Source organism: Lissotriton helveticus, chromosome 3_1 (genome assembly GCF_964261635.1).
Source record: "Lissotriton helveticus chromosome 3_1, aLisHel1.1, whole genome shotgun sequence".
Taxonomy (NCBI): domain Eukaryota; kingdom Metazoa; phylum Chordata; class Amphibia; order Caudata; family Salamandridae; genus Lissotriton; species Lissotriton helveticus.
Window position 1 is genome coordinate 409,523,412 of NC_136061.1, and position 12,962 is coordinate 409,536,373.

The 12,962-nt window shown below is 42.4% G+C and overlaps 2 protein-coding genes across 6 annotated transcripts in view; one reads left to right on the forward strand and one right to left on the reverse strand.

The window, feature by feature from the left end:
- Positions 1 to 5,851, reverse strand: part of TRAK2 (trafficking kinesin protein 2) — a 704,082-nt gene extending 698,231 nt beyond the window's left edge. For all 4 annotated transcript variants that reach the window (XM_078680216.1, XM_078680217.1, XM_078680219.1 and 1 more), the window contains exon 1: positions 5,703 to 5,851. The gene's annotated coding sequence lies outside the window, so the exon portion shown is untranslated. The remainder of the gene's footprint in view (positions 1 to 5,702) is intronic.
- Positions 5,852 to 6,288: 437 nt separating this feature from the next.
- Positions 6,289 to 12,962, forward strand: part of STRADB (STE20 related adaptor beta) — a 181,768-nt gene continuing 175,094 nt past the window's right edge. Inside the window, exon 1 of one of the 2 annotated variants that reach the window (XM_078680220.1) lies at positions 6,289 to 7,327. The gene's annotated coding sequence lies outside the window, so the exon portion shown is untranslated. The remainder of the gene's footprint in view (positions 7,328 to 12,962) is intronic. The other variant, XM_078680221.1, reaches the window with a different exon arrangement.

Sequence of the window (12,962 nt, forward strand, 5' to 3'; positions counted from 1 at the left end):
TGGACAGCCCAAGGGATGCTGACGTCAGGTAGAGGATGGCAAACAACAACGCAAGTGTGATGGACGAGCGATCAAAAGACGCAAGAGGTGCCAACGCAGAGTTGATTGTTTCGGTGTGTAAGCCCTTATATTGGGCTGGCGGCAGTAATGTAGCAGGATGTGGTTTCACAAAAATGGCAGTATTTGCCGTAACAGGAAAATGTATACCTACAGTAACGGCGCCTGTGCACGCAGGGCCACCAGTGTCAGCATGATATGCATAGATCACCAAATGGTAAGTGACAACGGTAGAGATGGGACAGTACACAAGGGTGTGCATTCCTAGCTTCGGCAACCCCAGGAATGATAGGCCTATGCAACGCCTCATTTCCCCGGTTCAGGAAGTGGGGTAAAGGTAGTACCATACACTTAAACACTTTCCAGAGCGTAGTGGCTGGGTGTGGATGGTTAGCAGACTGTACAGTAGGCCAGTGGGAAGAGTAGAATGGGAGTACCAGGATACCCCCGGTCACAGCATCTGCAGGGACCCTCGAGAGGCGTGCCCCCACACCCTCGTTCATTTTAGGACATGGGGTAACGATGATAGGACCCAGATTGCACCATGGGGGGCTGCGTTTTCCCCCGGCTGCACGTAAAAGGGGGGGGGGGGGAATTAGGCGAGTGCACGGAGTCACTCGGTGAAGAATCACTCGATAAAGAGGATCTACACTTGGTTGGAGAAACTATTTCATACACATTAATGACAGAATATCCCACAGGGGGTCATCTCAGGACCAAGTAGACTAACAGTCGGCTGATAATGAGGAGTTGACGTTTAGAGGCTCTACTCACAGGGTGGGGGGTCCAGTGGACAGAGTCAGGGATGCCATAGGGGTAGGGAACAAAATGGCAGGGGTAGAGGGTTTTGGATTAGGAAGTTATGACCTTTCAGTGTAGGCGGTTGGGGGGGGGCCAGATAGTCGGTCAACTACCTGGCCTGTGGCGGTAAGGTCATTAATCGGTGAGCAGCATTTTAAGGTCCTTACGGGGGGGCGGACCCATTCACGAAAGGGGCCGCCCGCGGGAGGGGCCATTGGTCTCTCTCAGAACTTCAGGGGCAGGATATGATATCCCGTTTTAAAGGGTGCGGGGGAGGGAGTCTACGCTTTCCTCAGGCTGGTAGCCACCCCTCACAACACTATGACGTCACTAAGGTGCGCGAGTGTCTGGGCCCTCCTGTTATGGTTAAATGGAGTTCAGGGAGCGCACGTGGGTGTAACGTGCCCTGGGTTGCGCATGCGCATCTCCAACGTGGGAGCGCAGCTGTAAAAGGATCTGACACCGGTTGGCGACCTTGCCGTAGGACTTTATTAAAAATATTAGAATGCAGTTTAATTTTCAGGATGATTAGATTACGTTAGGAAACACGCTGTACTAGCTATTTGTTAAGGTTAGCCCATCATACCATGTCGGAACGGATGTCAATCTAATCTTCTGAAAAGTGTGCATTTTAATAATTGTCAGAAATGTTTATTTGATTAAAATTTTTGATTTGTTTTTATATTTTAATAAATACGGCCAGGGGGGGGGCCCCGTACCCCCCCTTGACTTCCAAAGACCCCCATGTGTTGACTGGTTGAATTGGGTAATTCAGTCGGTGTTCAAGGGGGGAGGTGGCCGGCAGTCCAAGACCATGCTCATTCATGGTGTTCATTTTCCCCAGACACAATGTGGAGAGCGCATCTCCTGCCGTGGATAATACTAGCAGGGGCAGCCTTCCTCGCCTGTCGAGGAGGGCGTAACTCCTCACCGTGGATGGTGATACTGACAGCACATTCCCTGCGGTCGAAGAGAGCGCATCTTCTCACGTGGGTGACAGTGGCTCGCAGCGTCGTTTTCATAGACAGAGGCGGGGGCTGACAAGAGATCCAGAGATCTGACTCTGCCATGGCAAGGCAACGACGAGTCACTTCAAGAAGCTTGACTAGGAGAGGCCGACAGCCGGCTTTCTACCCGCGGCCGAGAGAGCTACTGATTTTTATTTATTAATTACTCTGGTTACCGATTCCTTTCATATAGTCATAGGAGCAGGGGTGGGGACATGGTTTAGGGGGAGAGGGGACGTCTGGCCTACGCATTAATCATTTATCCGATCAACCCCTCATGCCGCAAAACACACAACTACTACCCCACTTCATGCACTCACTTCTTATACTTTGCAAACATGAACTGACCTCATAAGGATTTTAACCTGTGACCTCAAAGGTAGCACGCTCAACTCTGAGAAAGGCTAATTTCCTCCTGGGCTATGGAACAGCGTTCTTGACTTCACTGTGTTTAAATGTCTCCACTACCTTCTTGTAAGAAAAGACAACAGTGTGGCCATACATTGCACAAACATTAAGTGTTTCCAGCCATTAAGTTCTCCCATGGCTTCAGTGTTGAAGCTGGAGCCTTAAAGATAAATCGCCCACATTAATTCAACAACAGAGTTAGAGCTCTAATGGGGAGAGGGAAATGAAGTGTTCATTTTACAGTCACTGCATGGATACATCCAACTCACATTATTCATTTATTTTAAGTTTAGGTACAGAAGGCTTCACACCCGTCTTATTTCATAATAATTCGTTTCGGCAGCGTCTAACTGATGTGAGCCTTTTCCTTGGAAAATACGTCAGTGTCATTTAGTAAGCAAAAATAATTACCACAATTTTCCCTGGGGCAGTGGGTGGAGTATGCGTGTTTTGAAGGAAGCCTCAAGTGACTCAGTATAGTGGATAACATTCAAATTATGGGATCCGGGAACATTCCATACACAGGAAGAAAAAAAAATCAAGCATTGACAGACAATAGTTTAAGCGTGGTCCCAGTGAAGGACATGTTACCACCACGATCGAGAATATATGAGGGAGGGGAAGAGAGCAGAGAGGGATGCAGCCTTAAATCGGGAGACGGTCCAGAAGAAGAGGGGCTGGAACAGGGAAGGAGGAGTTTGAACTGACAGAGGAGAGGCATGTGTGGGCACGGGGTGGGACCTTGAACAGAGAGATGGGTTGCAGGAAAAAAGGGCACTCAGTCCACACCGGTGACCCGCGGATCCTGCAGGTGAGGGGCACAGCTCTACCGTCCCTGGGGCTACTGTGACCGCGAGATCGACACAAAAGAAGGAATAGACAGGCACAAGAATTAAAGTGGGTTCAGTAACAACTAGCCACAGCTTGAAGGGTAATTAAACCAGAGTGGGCTGCCAATTGGAGCTTTCATGAATGTCATGCGACTCTAATGAACAAGAGCTGTCCTGAGACAGACCAGACAGCCCAACGCGTCTTCTAGCACTACACCCACGCCCTTGACATGCTACAGGCCCTAGAGACCAAGATTAAGGCATGGATACCCACAGAGAGCATCGCCGTTGGTGCTGTATGGTCTGCTACCAGGATCTCGATGTATGGGGTGGCAGGCGGGACTACTGCATGATCTTTTGATGTGTTAACAATATTCCCATCTTTTTCACAAGTCCTGTGACCTTAAAAAACACATCGGCTGAAACATCAATGGAAGCATGTCAGAAGATGATCCACTGCCTCCCGAAAGGCTATGAGACCATGGACGGACACATATTTGATTAAATGATAAATGTGCATTTTATTAATATGTGCTATACCGTCCATTTGCACAGCTCAAAAGGGTATCTTACAGACATGTCAGTCAGTCAGTCAGTCAATTGGCTTTATTTCGATAAAAGAAATATCTTAAAAGCATTACATAAAACAGCAAATAAAAACTATGTAATTAAAATCCATTGGCTAATCAATTAAGATAGAATACTTTCCAATAAATTAGGTAAAAAGGTCCAAGTACATGACCGCAATTAAACAATAACTTTTAGCGGTTTAAGTCTAATCGACCAAGCCCAGCCTAAGTATTTGGACATACCACAGACAAACAGGGGCCGGGTATCAGACATCAAAATTCGCAAGGCGACTATGTGATGTCTGGTACTTAGCTCCCTGCACAGTGGTTTTAACCACCTGGATCTCGGGGATCTGTAGGCCGGGCATTCAAATAAAAAATGGGCAACAGACTCCACTCTAGAAATACAAAATATACAATACAGACATGTCAACTAAGTCACTTGTGGCTAATGTATAACACAGTGCATGGAAAATATGATGATCGAACAAATCTGAACCAAAAGTTAAATCCAGATAAAAACATTTTTTTAAAACAGCATTCTTCTTACTAGGTTCTTTAGAGGATATACTGTATAGGCAGTTTCAAATAAGTGCCCTTTCTGACATGCATCCTCCGGCAGAGCAATGGCCTACCGGTTTATTTTACCTCTCACCACATCTTACTGCCCAAGCTAACCCTACTCTCTTTCCCAACAACTGTCGAACATATAAGGAAGGCCACACTCTTGATAACATAGGAGGAGATGAGGTCAAACACCCAGACCTGCCGATTTTTTAACATGTTCGAGCCCAGTGTTGGCTCAACATCTTGTGATCCGGGGCAAATGACTTGCGCCTAAAAAATGACTAACCTTTTGTAATGTACTCTGGTGCTCATGTAAAGCAACCTAATGCCCTCGACCCGACTCCAAGCTATATAAAACTGAAAATAAAATAAGACACTCATTTCATTACCATACATTTCTAAGTGACATTATTAGGGGACAAGTGACAGCAGAGTACACTTTTCTGCGCTATACTCCAAATCCCACCTCAAATTGTTCTTATAGTACCAACAGATAACATCAACAAAGTCAAGTCGCATCAGCATGCCATGCTCGCAAACTATGATGATTAGCTCTGTAGAAGAGTGGAAGGACAAAAACATGCATGCGGGAATACTGTGTGTAAAACAAAATGCGACGATAGCACAACGATGACAATTGTAAAGCATTTTAGCAGCCTAAACTTTAGACTGCTGTGACATCCACAAATCCAACTAAAAAAAACTGCCGTATAAAGCCTAAATGGGACTTAAGAGGGGCCACTACATGGACTCAATGAAATTTGGTATGGTTGGATTTTATGGACCAAAGTAAAAAATGCATGGTTGAAGGATCCAAGTAACATGACTTTTCGGAAACACAAACAAACACAAGCGGGGCACTGCGATGAACAAAATAAAAGGAGAAGCATTCGGGACACAAATAATATGGGACATTTAAGAACCCAACAAGAAAGCACCAACAGGGGAGATATCATGGATTCAAATAACCAATGACATTGCAGGATCCGAATCAGAATTATTTTTTTCGGATGCCAGCAAGGTAACAGGATCCAGAGAGCTAAACATAAAAAATGTGGACATTTAAGTGCCTTCAATAGTTAAGGAATGTGGTGAACCCACACAATCAGGGAACCCTGAGGAAAATGAAGAGAACGTTATTCTAGAAACTCAATCAAGATGAATATGTATTTTCAGCACCTCGTAAAGAAGCAATTTGAAACCCCAGATAAAATATTTACTCTCAGGAACACAAATAAGCACGAGTCAATCTGACAATATGACCATATCGCGGGATTCCAAACAAGGCTGGCTATAGGTTGCAGACACGCATACGAGAAGAGGGTCTTGAAGTGGATGGTCCTAGAGCAGCGGTTTTGGAAAATGCCATCCACTTCCACACACCCCGTGGGAGACTGTTACTCATTCCCCGAAATTAACAAAGCCCACCTCCCTGGGACACCTACGAGCTGGGCTCTGCTCACCTCCTAGGACACCAAAACGCTACCAGTGTTCCTCCCACCTCCTGCCTCCTCAGCTTCTTGCAGCAAAAAAAGCTACACAGGAAAAACTCGGCGGCGCCCTGTGACAGGGCAGGGCTTGTGTGGAGCGTCACTGCGCGACAATGGAGGGCGCAGCATACTATGTGACATAAAAACAGGACTAAATAGTCTACACGAGCTGTCCCAGCAATCAGTCACCCTTCTTAAACGAAAATATAATCTCTGATTGGGAGAGAGAATAAATGCATGATACAGGTACAAACACGATATCATGTCAGTACATTAAATACAATGATTAATATATTAGAAAGCACCGTGCTTTATGATCACATTTCTTTTTTTTAATGAAAAATAGTTTTTTTGCTTACTATAAGAAACGCGTTTGCTTATTTCGAATAAATATGTATTTTTTTTACAGAAAAAGTCCGCTATTACGACTTGTAGTGCAGTTCCGAAATGTCGAAAACAAGACTGCCTAAGATTCAACATGGCTGCCAACATGACTGCCTGCTCCGAAAGCTTTGTGGGTCGGCTCTAGGGTACATAGCGACAGATAGCCTGTCGCCACGAGTTGACGCAAGAAACAGCTGAGGGTGAGACTGAGTGTGGAACCAGAACTTTCTCACCTTCACAACTCTTCTGGAATGAGGAGTCGATGATAAGAATTGAAACGGCCATTGGATAGATTCCTGACGTGGTGATACCGCTGACTTGCTTTCCAGTGTTCAGGGCTGTGTGCAGAGCGTTGAGTATATGCACCGGACCGAGTATACGTTCTTGCGCATTGTACAAGCACAGGAACAAACCTGCTCAAAAGCAAATTGCCATAAATACATCGCGGGGCGATTCCTGTGTCCACGGAAAGTGCTGCCAGATACACGCACAGTATGGAAAAGGTGCACACCGCACAGAACTTAGTGCGTGCACTTTGATGTGGGCATGCACATTGGACAGTTCTGACAACAGGACTGGTTTAGCTAAGTACGTGGAAGTGTTGAGCATATGCTTACTGTGCACTGCTGAATATTTATAGTTGAGTCGACCCGTAAACTATGCTGATCTAAGTACACGCACAAGGATAAATGTATGCTCACCGCAGAGAGCAAAGTAAGTGCACTGTGACACTTGCACTATGTATTGGACAGCCCACAGGCCGAGTGTGTAAAGTATGCACCATATTTAGGTCAGAGTAGAGTAGATGCAAAGCCTTGATTGCATGTAAACTGTAGAGCAGAGAGCGCTTATGCAAACCGAGTGTTTGAACAATGAAAAATACAACAAGTAACCAGGGTTAGGCACCCACATAGGCAGCCTGTTCACAATGTTTGCTACTTCCACACCCCTTTTCAACAATTCAAATAGACGTATGGTCCATCAGGTTCGGTTTTTTAAATAGGAGAATCGTGGTTTTGGTTTGTGCAGATGAATGCACAGTTTTATAGACTTAGTATTGTAAATCGCATTTCTTAGACATCAATGTGACTCGAAGCTGCTCACATTTAAACACTGGAATGGAAGAATCAACTGCATTGAAACACGCAATATGAACATATTCTACTCGTTATATCCGGTACCACCTTCCCAAAGTTCCGGGTGCTGAAGGACAGGTGAGTTTTCACATCCATGCTATATGGTTAAACGAAAATGTTTATTAGTGACTGATGTGTATGGGTGTCTAGGGAGAGATGCAGAACGGTTATTAATTTGATTTTTTTTATTAATTGGAAGAAAGACAAGAACAAAAGAATAGAGAACAATAAAATGAAACTATATATCATGCAATGTTAGTGAATATGCTAAAAATAATAATACTTTGTTTTAGCTTTCTTATAAAAGCATGTACCATAATGCTCCAATAAAATAAAAGGACATATCAGTATCTCAATAAAATTATGTAAAAAAATATTAAGTTTAGGATTGGTTAAAAAAAAAATCCCATAAACAGATGTGACTAAGTTAAAATCGATCCAAGTGTTCATGGCAGCTGCATTAAAAAAATCAGATAATTTAAAAGCATGATAAAAATATATCAAGTGTTGCAGTTACAAAATATCAAATTACTTGCTTCATGTATTATTCAGTTATAGCCATAAACTTCATTACACAGCCAGAGTTATCCCTTAAGCAAAACACTGGTTGTTTCCTTTAGAGTTCTGACCTCTACCTTATAAAAAAAAAAAGGTCTTAAGTATATTTTCCATAAATCGTGTAAATTAGCACAATTACATAGGATGTGTTCAGTAGTTTCCTTACTGACAGCACAAAAGCGCCAAAGTACCTGGAAATCCATTGATTTATTCCGTGTGCCTTCAGATTGTGCTAGGAAGCTTCTTTTCACTGATGGTTTTAGGGTGAGGTCCTTATACTGCTTATCTTATCTTATCAAGAATTTATAGAGCGCGCGTTCACCCAAGGGTTTCATGGCGCTAACTGATATACTCTGGGAAATTACTACTCAAAGGCTGAAGGGGGTTAAACCAATGCATGGACAAACAGCCATGTCTTGAGGAGTCGCCTGAACTGGAGAATAGTGACACAGGAGCGAATTTCCCGGGTAAGAGAGTTCCACAGTTTAGTGGCAAGAGTTGCAAACCTGCGTCCTCCTTTGCGTTGGAATTTGTAACGGGGGACAATCAGAAGAGTTTGTGATGCAGATCGTAGGTTGCGCGAAGGAGTATACTTGGGCAAAAGCTCTTGAATAAATTTAGGGCTGCGTGTATGGAGGGACTTAAACGTCATACAGGCAGCTTTAAAGAGTATGCGCTGTGTAATAGGAAGCCAATGAAGTTGCTTCAACAGTGGTCTTGCAGATTGCCAACGCGGGAGACGATAAATTAGTCTGGCTGCCTGATTTTGAGCCATTTGAAGGGGTTTACTGAGAGTAGCCGGAAGACCCAGGTAAATGGCGTTGGCGTAGTCTGTCTTCTGCTGTCATATAAATGTATAAGAGTCCTGTAAGTAGCTGCTATTTTTATGTTTAAAGTATTTATTCTGATCTACTACAACTGAACTATGTTTATATCTTGCTTGATTAGAGATCTACTTTCTATCCTAACCATTTTAGCAAGAGTGATTAGCAATGATATTGCATATTCTAGCAGCATCACAGAAACATAATGAGGTGCAAATTAATTTTATTCTATTAAAGTACTTTTGTTTTTATTATCTTTTGACTGGTTGATCTTGCAATGAGACTCAATTGAATATGATGTTCAGAAGAATTTTGTAACTCTAAAATGATTGACGGTATTCCCAGCTCAATCTTAATCTAGCACGAGGAACAGATTGTGTAAGATTTAATATTTTTCTTACACAATTAATAAGATTTTATCTAGTTTCAAAAGTGCCTGGGTGTGCATAATTAAAGTGCCATATGTTAATACTGAAACTAATTTGGAGTTTATAGCAGTGATGGTAAAACCTATTGCATCGCTACCATATTTCTTAACGATTCCTTTGATTGCACTAGTTGTATTTGAGAATGTGTTGGTCTGTTTGATAATGTGTTGTGTCCAGTTCAGATTCTGATGCAGTTAAACTCTAACATTTTTGTAATGTTTCACGGGGTCAATTTTCCATTGATCAATTGTCTAGGTGTAATTAGTTTCAAATTGCTGAAGCACATGATTTTAGTTTTATCACAATTTATTTTTATGTTAGCATGATAGATGATGATGTAGTCCTGTCTTTGAAAATAGAACCAGGCCATCTGCATATGCAAGGAACTGTACTTTTTCTTGATAGAGTTCTGGGCAGTCGCCGTCAGTGTTATTTAGTGTTTCATAAATATCGTCTAAATATTGAGAGAAAAGAAGCAGTGCTAATATACAGTGAACAAGGAGCTGGCAGGAATTGAGAAGAATGTTGGAACTGGCAAAACCAAATTCTATATTTATTGGAGATTTGTCATACATGAACAATTTAATTGGAAAGAATATATCTCAACCTTATCATTCCAACTTGACTGCTAGGAGGCCATCTTTATAATGCCCTGGGATGGGAGTTTTGATGTAGCTACCCATACAATGAAAATACCGTCCCTTAATTCAACCATTCTGCTAACATTTTCGTTGTGCTGTGCATTCTGTATATTTACAACTATCTTGGGCAAATTATTCCTTAAAAGAACCAATGTTCCCATCTCAGTGAATGCAAAATCTTGCGTAGCATAGGCAAACATTGCTTTTTCTCCTCCTTAGAATGTGCCGCACTTCCTGTTGTACTACTCCCAGCCCACAGGAACTGAAATCAATCAGAAGACCCGTCTTGTGTCAAATGTTGAACTATATTCTGATGATGTTGGTCAGAGTTCCATTCTTGACTGCTTGTAATGGTTCTTGGTGCTTTATCAAAATTGCCATCAGGTGTTTATGATGTTGCTGTTCAACATGATGTACATCACATGCATCAAAAGCTGCCTTTAATCGTCTGCTCTATGTGTACTAGCGTTGTTGGGTCTTGTGTGCATCAGTCGTGCCTGAATTGTCCATGAGTATTTACAGTTGTTATGGACATAAAAGTGTACAGCGGGATGTTTAAAGCCATATTTGTAATCCCCCTTTTTTCTTCTCTAGACCCTCAAATAACGAGATAGTTTGTCCAGCGCTGATTAGGTAGCTAAGGGTGGATGGTAAGGGGTGATATGGGGCAGACTCCCCAATTACCCCTCCCACCAGTGTATTTTCCTTCAACTCAGGGTGTTGCTCCCAGGATGTTGATCACTTATGAGCAAATATCACAACATGGAAAAGGTACATCTTACTGGCTTCCTCGCTTGTCCGAAGAGCTCGTTGGTGTCAGCCAGTTCCCCTCAAGGTAATACTATCACCGAAGCTGTTAGTCAAACTTTTTTTTTAGGTGCTGCCTTTTAGCACCTAGCACATGCACAGCTCTAAGTAAACCATTAAAGGTAATACAGGGAGTCACTTCAATCTGGAAGAAGCTGCTTTTGGAGCCCAAGAAAGGTACAAATATTTAATGTTTATTTTGTTGCTATTTATCCAGTGAAACATACAACGTGGTGGTGATGCTATACTTCACAATTGAACAGTTCCGAAATAAGGAGTTTAACACATAGCACTCGCTCTTGGCCACATAGAGAGGTTTAAAACAACACCAGGATAGAGGAGCATAAAGCTAGGGATCTGTCTAGGCATCCACTAGGCTCTGCTAAGCTCTTTGCCCCCACTCCAGAAATGTGGCTTTATCCACTGTCTGCTTCTCTATGTTACATTTCTGGAGGGTATATCACACGGTTTCAGATATCTGCTAGTCAAAGTGCACTCCAAATTCTCATATAACTGCTTTGACCCCCTGCCTATTCGTGACCTCAGTCTGTACACATGGCAGTAGCTGACATCGAATTCTGAAGAGTTCACAATGGTGTTATCATCACCAAATCTTTTTATTTGTATTTAGTTTTAAAAACATTACAAACCACCCGTGTACAGAACATTAAAACATACCTAATCAATTAGAGCCATTCGTTGCATTTATTCAAATAAAAAGTAAAAAAACTTAAGTGTTTACATTTTATATGCTCTCTTTTATCAGCTGACCACAGCATTCTTATTAGTATGTCATTCTGTAGTTATAACGAACATTTCTAAGCATGCCACTTAAGGTCAGACTTCCAAATTATGTTTATGCATGGTTTAGCAGTATTAGGTTTACTTCTAGTTAAAGGAAGTTTGCTTCTCAGTGTTTCTATGGCCTATACACATAGCTATGCCTGACTCTTGCAGTTGCTCATTCTAGATGCGTGTCATTTCAGCTTTGAATTTTACGTTAATTATTGCATATTTTTAACTGTTAATCGAAATCATCGGTACTCGCAAACATTTGCCCAGGGGCCACAAAGAACAGTCTGTGGATTGGCTGAGGGCTGCACTGATGCCAGCATGGGGGCGTTAGGGGGGTTTGTGTGGGTCAGGGATGGTGTATGGCGGTCTGAAACATGTGAAATAAATGGGCAAGCATTCATTTGCAGGTTAACAAATGCTTGCCCGTTGATTTAAAAAACAGATTCTGAATATTAGTGCTCAGCAACTAAACAGCAGTACAAAAGAGAGAGTTACAGTGGGCAATATTCACAATACATCAACGGACAACACATGATCTATAATAGACAAATTATGACCACACCGGGTAGCTCATTCAGTAAATGATTGTGATTTAATAAAATTCACATGAATTGTCGGTATTCTGTATGTCTCCTTTCTCCCCTCTTGTAGAAGCCTTTAAGGCCCGCACAATTGCATGACAGCCCGAAGTTTTCTCACTGTGACCGGTAAATCATATCCCAATTAATTTGTTTTTTGGATACATTCCTAAAGAGACACACCGTATAATCACATACCATTATCCATAGGTGCCATCTCCCCCCTTTTGGTCCTGATGAAGACCCCATTTCCAAGATGTTAAAATTGCTGGTTCTCATAGGGGTCGAAACGTCGACATTGTCTTTTTGTTTATGTCAAACTTTGTTGACAGAGAATTTATATCTGCATCTTTCTGTTATGATTTAGCATTTTTGTGTGTGCCAGTAATCTGGCAGGATAGGTTGTCACCACTAACTGTTGATGTGTATATATATCCTCTAGCATCCCTTTGCACACCATCTGCACTTATCCCAACTATGCACCCCTCACCTCACTTTGGATGCATCTGGTTTTATTAAATGCTAAAAGTGATATACATTCTATCATTAAAGTTTTTGATCTACTGACAATTCATGTGATATTTATTTAATCACAATAATTTATTGAATGAGCTACCTGGTGTTGTCATAATTTGTCTATTATAGATCATGTGTTGTCCGTTGATGTATTGTGAATATTTTCCACTGTGACTGTCTCTTTTGTACCACTATTTACCCGAGTCCAGTGGTCTATCGGGTTACCCCATTGATACATAACTCCAGCAACTAAACAGCATCTCGTGCTGCTGTTCACCAGGGGGGCTGCATGTATAGGCCAAGAGGCACCAGGGCCATACTTTGAGTATCACTGATCTGAATTATTTGCATTTTAATTAGTCGTCCTTCTTAGTCCCCCATCTGATGATTATCTTATCCTTCACACTATTTTTAGGTCTCGCCTGTCGATGCGCATGCGCATCGAGCAAGCGAGACTATAGGGGCTCATCCAGACTTTATCTAACTTGCAAGGAATCGTGGCGATTCCTTGCAGTGCCCGTGACTTTTAAGCTCAATGCGCATGTGCATTGAGCTTAAAAGCGCGT